Here is a 7,829-nt window from a genome sequence, read left to right as displayed (position 1 = left end):
TTTTTGTCCCTATTGTGCTGCAGCAGACGCGTGTAAAGCATAAAATGAAAATAACCCCAACATGAATCTTTGAATTATTTTCTTATATTTTAAACACTTTAAATATTGATGAGTCCTAATATGAGTTTACTTTAAGTTCAAATTAAATCTTGACATGGGAATATGTCATGAATGAGGCTCAGTGTCTGGAGCTGCGAGCACACAAACATTTTCTGATGCATGTAAACAATGTCTGACTGGTGCAGCTGAGGCATTTCAAACACACACACACACACACACACACACACACACACACACACACACACACACACGCACACGCACACGCACACGCACACCACTGTATGATGAATTAAAGCATAACTTGGGGTCAGTATAATCTGCTGTGAAAACTGCACACGCAACACCAAAGCTGGGTAAAGCTGCTGACATGCACTCCACATCCTCTTTCCTGTCAATGTACACAAACCAATCACAATTGTCACAAACTGCTGTGGGTAAGGCTGAAATCCTTTCACTCAAGTGTAAACATGCAACATTTCAAATAACAGATACACACACTTTTAAGTTTGTACATAGATGTGTTTATATGTGCATACGTATATATACAATATATGCACATATAAACACATGGACAGATAGCTATAATTTTCTAGGTCTCCTCATGCACACATCTCTTTTCTCCTGATGCCCTTCACACACACACACACACACACACACACACACACACACACACACACACAACTGCATTAATGCAAACACACTAATCTCTCCTCCTTTCCTCTGTCAGGGCGCTCTCGAATCTCAGCTGCATGTGCCTCCCACTGTATGATGTATGTGTTCTATATGATACAGCTGACACACAAGGTCACTGATATGGAGAGGAAGAAAGGGGAGCAGTTGTTTACATAATGCTGTACGGATGCTGGTCATCATTGTAGTATAGATGTTCCCAAGTACTGACAAGGCCGACGAGGCGCGACTCACATAAATGTGCATAAGCACAAACAATGAAGACGATAAGACACTGGAGGAAAACAGGTGTAACAAACAGGAATGTGAACTTTCTGTGTGCAGGTGTTACATGTGCACGTAAAAAATTCACTCACACACTTGCCTATTGCACAGACAGCTATAAAGCTGAAACATGAAATACTGTAGACTAAAAACAGACATGGATTGAGTATAGACATCTACGATGATGAGGTGCAGCCTATAGAAGTGCATAGGGACCCTGGGGCCTCGAATCGAGCCATTAATGTACATCTTTTCAAAGCGTTTCTAACAATTCCTCTGCATCCTTTATAGCTTTATATGTCTCTTTTACTATTATATGACCAGCCCATATCTGCCAAATACCTTTCAACATACTCAAAGGCACACAGGCAAGGTGCTGTATAGAGGGCAGCTCCTGAGGGAATGTATGTGATCACTTACAGTAGGGGGAAAAGTAAACAAACAATGTGGATCACATGGTCTTAACTCTGTGTTTGGCATGTAGCGGGAAGAGAGAAGGAAGGGTCAGAGGTCATGGGGCACAAGAGACTGTAATTGGATGTGACAGCAAATGCTGAATTAATAATCGGAAAAAGCAGCAAATGGCAGCGTGAGGTCGGGGTAGATGAGTGGACAGCACAGTAAACACAGCCACGGGGGATGGCAAATACACCGCATGACATACAGAGACACTCTGGTGTGTACAGAAATAGACAGAGGTGCATGTTAGATGTTTGAGCGCACACGCACACAAACACACACGCGTCCACGGATGCGTGAACGCGGGGTCCAAAGAGGTCAGTGACGGACAGTAAACAGACACCAGTTGTTGTCAAGGACTTGAAAAAAAAATAGCAGCACAACTATTGAAATGATAATAACCATACACACACACACACACACACACACACACACAAACACACACACAGAATGAACACATGCACACACCAACATTTAAACCGATGATTTATGATGTGGGCGCTACATATCGCTGTGACATGAGCAGCTGGTGGCAACAGCACTACAGCTCAGTGTGTTGCTAATGCTATTGAGTTCAGTGCAACTAGCCACATGGTTATGTTAATGCTACATCTAACATAGGTTTGTTAGCTGCCAGTAGAGCTGTGCCCCAACTCACGGGCTGCATGCTTCGGAGGAAACTGTCTACAAAGGTGCGGCCTCTGCAGAGGTTGTGGACCGTGAAGGCTGAACTGAAACTAAACAATCTGCCCTACGAAGGATTTCCACTTTGAGTCACTAGCTCTGCTCGCCCTTATCACTGCATCACAAAGCGCCACTCCTGACGCCTAGCAACTTTGACAACACAACATTTTTTTTTTATTGTTACCATTTTTTTTAATTGAGGTTTTAAGCCCCTTGGTTTTTTAACAGTTTTTTAGGGATAGGTTGGGCCGTGAAGGATCCACCTGTCAGAGCCTCCGTTGCCCAGGAAAAGGAGGCTGCATTTGAAGGAGCCCTTGAAATGGGACAGCTCAGTCCTGCTGCTGGTCTTCAAATGCAGTCCCTGAATTGGAACACAGCTTAACGATAGCTTAGCTTCTCACAAAATATAGCAAATGTTTGTTTTTAAGGAAATGTTATTGTATTGTAACTGCATTATGCAATTATAAGTGTAAACCTACACAGTACAGTGAACTGATCATTATGGCAATCCTCAGTCCTTTGGAGTCTTATCTTATAACAGCCCGAGGTAACAAATATTGAAGAATAAACACAGTGTCAAGTCAGTTGCTATCACATTGATAAACAGTATCTGCTACTTTATAAATGCTGTTCCTTTCCTGAACATGTCATTTGAATATGGCCGATGTGTTGCGCCTGCTGTTTCAAATGACATCACAGTATTTCAGCATTTAAGATTGAGACAGATGACTGGATGAGAATTCCACTGTAATGGCCTAAACATAAAACCCACATGGATTTACACAGAAACCACTCCACAGGGAAGACTACAGGCTGCCAGCCCAGAGTGGATTGTCAGTCCTTAACAGCACAGAGTGAGCTCTGACTGCAGCCTGTATGGCTTTGCAGTGGTAAACATAATGGAGGTCGCTGAAGCACGATGCATTGAAATTTTTATGAGGACAGCAGCGTGGGTGGATATATACGTCAGAAGTGAGATGGGACTTGGGGAGTGAATGAGCATGAGCATGAGTGTGTACATACTGCACATTTTGAGAGCGTGTGCGTCTGTGTGTTTGCGTGTGTGTGTGTGTGTGTGTGAATGTAGTCTTATGTACAGGGAAGTGCACGTGTGAGACAAACACATGCATACACATCAACAAGTGTCTAAGCGTGTGGGTGGTGTGTGCGGTCACGCATGCAGCCTGTGTGTGTGCTTATTTACGTGTGTCCAAGTCATGCCCTGAACTACATTTGCATGTCATCTTTGATCCCTGAGGGAGTGTCTTACAGTACACTGCATTTACTGTATATTACTTGCACTGATGGGATGGATTTTGCATAAAGAGTAGACCACATGTGCAGCGGAGGGAGGAGGGGGTGGAGGCAGAGTGGGACACTTTGACAAGTCACTAACACGGAACTTCATCTAATAGATGTGAATTATTTAGGACAGAAAGGGTCTTGCAAGGTTAGTGAGTCAGAGAAAGTCACTAATAGTTTGCACAACCTTACCTATTACATTTTACTAAATGACGGTGGAGATGCATTGAAACAGACCAGAACTGGAAGAATTCCCAGGACTAGTTCGCTGGAGTGAGCCACCTTTAATAAAGTAACTTTAAATCATTTAGAGGAAGTTTTTTATATTTAGAAAATGCATGTGTATGTCACGTAACTGCAATGCCTTGAGTTCAGCACTAGTCTGATGCAAAAGGCGCAAAAGTGCAGTGATACCTTCGTTTGTTGTCATTCTCCACAACATTACAGGCATGTCAACACAGAGAGGCTGTGACACAATAACTGAGGCAAAGTCACAGAAGTTTGGTGAGTGAATAATTTAATTAGTTCCTCCCAAACCATCGAGCCAAACTGCCACAGCTTTACTGTAATAGCCCTTTTCCGCTGCACGGTACCAGATCAATTCGACTTTTTTGGTTTTCCATCGGGCAAGAGTTGTGGATTGTATCTGGCACCTGGTCCTTTTTTTTGCTATCACCTCCGCCGAGGTTCCAAGTGAGCTGAGGCGATACCCAAAAGGTGACGTGAAAACACTGCAGGCGTCTGATTGGTCAGGGAGAATCGTCACCACTGTGTCCTCATAGTGCGAGACGGGACGCACAGCCAAGTGGCTGTACGTCATTATAGCCCGTTATATTTCTGTTAGGGATTTTGCTACACTTTCAGTATGTGGCAACCTGCATGAATTGAGGAGGTGCAGACGTTTCTCAGTTTGGTATTTCCGTTGACATCCTCCACTGCTCATGTGTGCTGTGTTGAAGATGACGTCACTATAGAATTGCACGCCATCGCTATGGTATCCACACCACATTGAGGGGGAACTACCTACTGTGGAAGAAGAAGCACCTTGTACCAAAAGCGAATAGAGTCAAGTAGATTTCAGTCGAGTTGAGTTGGTACCATGCAGTGGAAAAAGTCAGTCACTCACTTTAGTACTTGAGATAATGGGCCGAAGAGGAGCTAAAAACAACTATTTCCAAACATCAATCTAATATAGTTTGAGATCTAAAGAAACTAAAATAGCTGCTGCAATTCATTTCATTTTTGCAGGATTATTATAAAGCAGAGATTACACTGATGCGTCTGATGGATTATTGCTTAATCCCTTAGTCTTCTACTCCTCTTCTTTCACATAAGTAAAATGTAACACGAGTGCTCCTCCCAACTATCTGACCCAACAGTACTTCCACCTCAGCGCTCCTTCCACCTGTGTGGCTTCGAGATGGTCAGAGTCGTAGTGAGTCGAGGCATTGTGGGTGAGAGAGAGCGGGAGGTGGGAGCTACTTCTCGATGACAGCCAGAAAGTGTGGCGCAAGAGGGCTAAAGGGTGCTAAGTGCGCATCCGGGGCGGTGAGAATCCTCAGCCATTTTGCCAAGGCCCCCTGTAGGTTGAATCCACTTGTCAGCGAAGCAGGCTGGGTGACATTTCTGCCTCACCTCAGAAAGGTCAGCCTTTAATTATCTCAAATGCCAGCAAGCACTGCACCTGCAAAAAATAAACCTTGGGATGAGCTGCGTGTGTGTCAGGTTAAGATGGTAGCTTTCTTCCTTCACACAAAATGAGCGCTACTGCGGCTGCCCGTGCAGAACTGGACCATCTGCCCACCCACCATGCATGCATGCATATGGGCCCATAAACACACATACACAGCGAAACCCTGACAGATGCAAACGCACACACGCACACACTAGCTAACTGTGTCAACCAAAGTCAATAAAACCTACAACTAAAGTCGGCTGCCAACCCACCCTTTAAATAAAGAGTGTCAGATGAAGAGTGTTAAATCCCAGGAACACCAGCAGCTTCTAGGAACATCCCTGTACAAACAGGCTGCCAGCTGTATAGGTAGACAGATTGTAGACCTATAGATAGCATGAGGCGGTGCTTCTGCTAAATATGGGTCAGCTACAGTATGACGCACAGCTGAGATTACCCTCTACTTATCAATATCACAAATTAAGAACCAAGATTTAGGAGACATATGGGGTGTTCTTGCAAAATTATGCATTCAGCAAGCCAGATTATTTTCCAGTGAGAAAATGCAGGCATATCTGGCAGAGCATGACATGCAGCGTTTGCTTTCGAGCTACTCACTGTAGCTATTCAGCTCGGTCAATATTTGCAGGGGGCTATGGTAACAGCAAAGCTCCCACACTCGCATCAACACACTGCCCCGTATGCTTAACACTCAGCCTCACATACACACACAAAACCAACACACTGCCCAGAAAGTCCCACTCGTGCTCAAAGGAGGTCGGAGAGACAAAGGGCCATAGATCATCAGTGCGGACGGCGTGCGGCGAGCTCCTTGTGTCCAGGTTTTTCCGGCATTTTTCTCTCGTTCTGAGAAAACATGGAGGGCCGGTCCCTATTGTTTACACAGCTGGCTCCATGGAAAGGATTGCTTAATATGAAATATGAAGAGAGTGGAGAGGTGAGAGCGAGAGAGCTGGAAAGAAAAGAGGGAAGGGAGCCAAGTGAGAGGGGTGGGGTGGGGTGGGGGATAAAAGGCCATCGCAGAGAGGGAGTTAAAGGCTAAATGTGCTCTGGATCGGGGGACATAGGAAGTGAGCAATACAGATAGAGTCAGAGAAACGTGCTGGGAGAGGAGGTGGTAAAAACTCCAAAGGAAACAAAGCAGTAAGATAGAAGAAAGTAATATGGCAACACTGAGGAAAAGAAGTGTGCACACAGAAGGTGCAGTGAGACTAAATGAGAAGCAAAGTGAGAGCAAACAGAACATGGAGCAGAAAGCCCTGAGGTTTCCTAGTGGTGAGAGAGTCATGCCTCCTGCGGTCTTGGGTCTGTAGTGCATATTATTCTTTCCCCAACAGTCACACACGGCTTCCACTCCCTCAGTCCTGCCTCACCAGCCCTCTGGTACTGTCCTGACAATCTCTGCTTTCCTTCGGTCCTTCACTTACCCCCTTTAATAATTTATCAGACAAAACCTCAGGCTCACTTTCTTTGATGTGTTATTTGGATTTCTTCTAAAAAACCAGCACTGTAGGTTCGTCTCTGTTTTTCTCACACACCGGAACAGAGAGCCCAGGGATGACTATTGACAGTATCACAATAAAAAGACCCAAGTTCACTTTGAAGGGAAGGAGCCGGTGCCTTAAGACTCTGAGATACCACACCAGCATCACTTTATGTTCCGCCACAGGTGCCTGTGTATGACCTGAGTGTGCTATTATGATGATCCAGCTATGAAAAAAATACCTCTCTTTATATAATCTAGGGCCACAACTGACAATTATTTTCATTATTAAGTATTGTTATCATTTTGGTGACGAAATATCAGAAATAATAAAAAGTGTCCACCACAATTTCCTGAAGGCCAAATTGGTTTATTCAAACTGCATGTTTTGTCCAACTAACAGCCAAAAACCCAAATATATTCAGGTTATAATCAGGTTATAATCATAGAGGACAGCAAATATTAACGGATGAACAATATAACAAACTCCTTCATACAACTAAAGAACAGCCATTACTAACAATAATGTGAAACTGAGAATCAAATTAATTAGATCTCATTCACATGAAAAAAAGCGAAGGCCATTTGGAAATGGAAAGCTGAGTTACTAATAACTGTAAAGGCAGAGAGTCCACTTCTCTAACAACAATGCCCTGTTTTGTACAAGGAGAAGGAGCTGAGTGAGTCCAAACATGCGTAAGCACACGTATTAGATTGTGCGTGTGCATGTATGTGTGTGTGTGTGTGTGTGTGTGTGTGTGTGTGTGTGTGTGTGTGTGTGTGTGTGTGTGTGTGTGTGTGGCTCTGGAGTGGCTCCGTCAGTCCACCCCCAACCCTGTTCCAGTTAGCGGGAGAGGCCCGGCGCAAATGAAATCCATATTTTTGAGAAGGACTCCAACAGACTCAATGCCCCCTACCAGCTGACACACACACACACACACGCACACACACACACACACAAAACATCTACAGTCAAAACACTTAAGCTGTCATATTCCATATGCATAAACATAGATGGGTGCACACACCTTTACCAGGACGTTTACATCACTCTCTATTCTCATAAGGGAACAGAACACAGCTGGCTCAAGAGGATGTTTCATTTTTCCTCCAGCCGACACACACTAATCAACTGTGCGTGTGTGTGTGTGTGTGTGTGTGTGCATGTGTGTGCGTGTGTGCATTCTCCAC

The sequence above is a fragment of the Seriola dumerili genome, unplaced genomic scaffold (assembly GCF_002260705.1).
Source record: "Seriola dumerili isolate Sdu_G_001 unplaced genomic scaffold, Sdu_1.0 BDQW01000068.1, whole genome shotgun sequence".
Classification (NCBI taxonomy): domain Eukaryota; kingdom Metazoa; phylum Chordata; class Actinopteri; order Carangiformes; family Carangidae; genus Seriola; species Seriola dumerili.
This window is presented reverse-complemented; position numbering follows the sequence as displayed.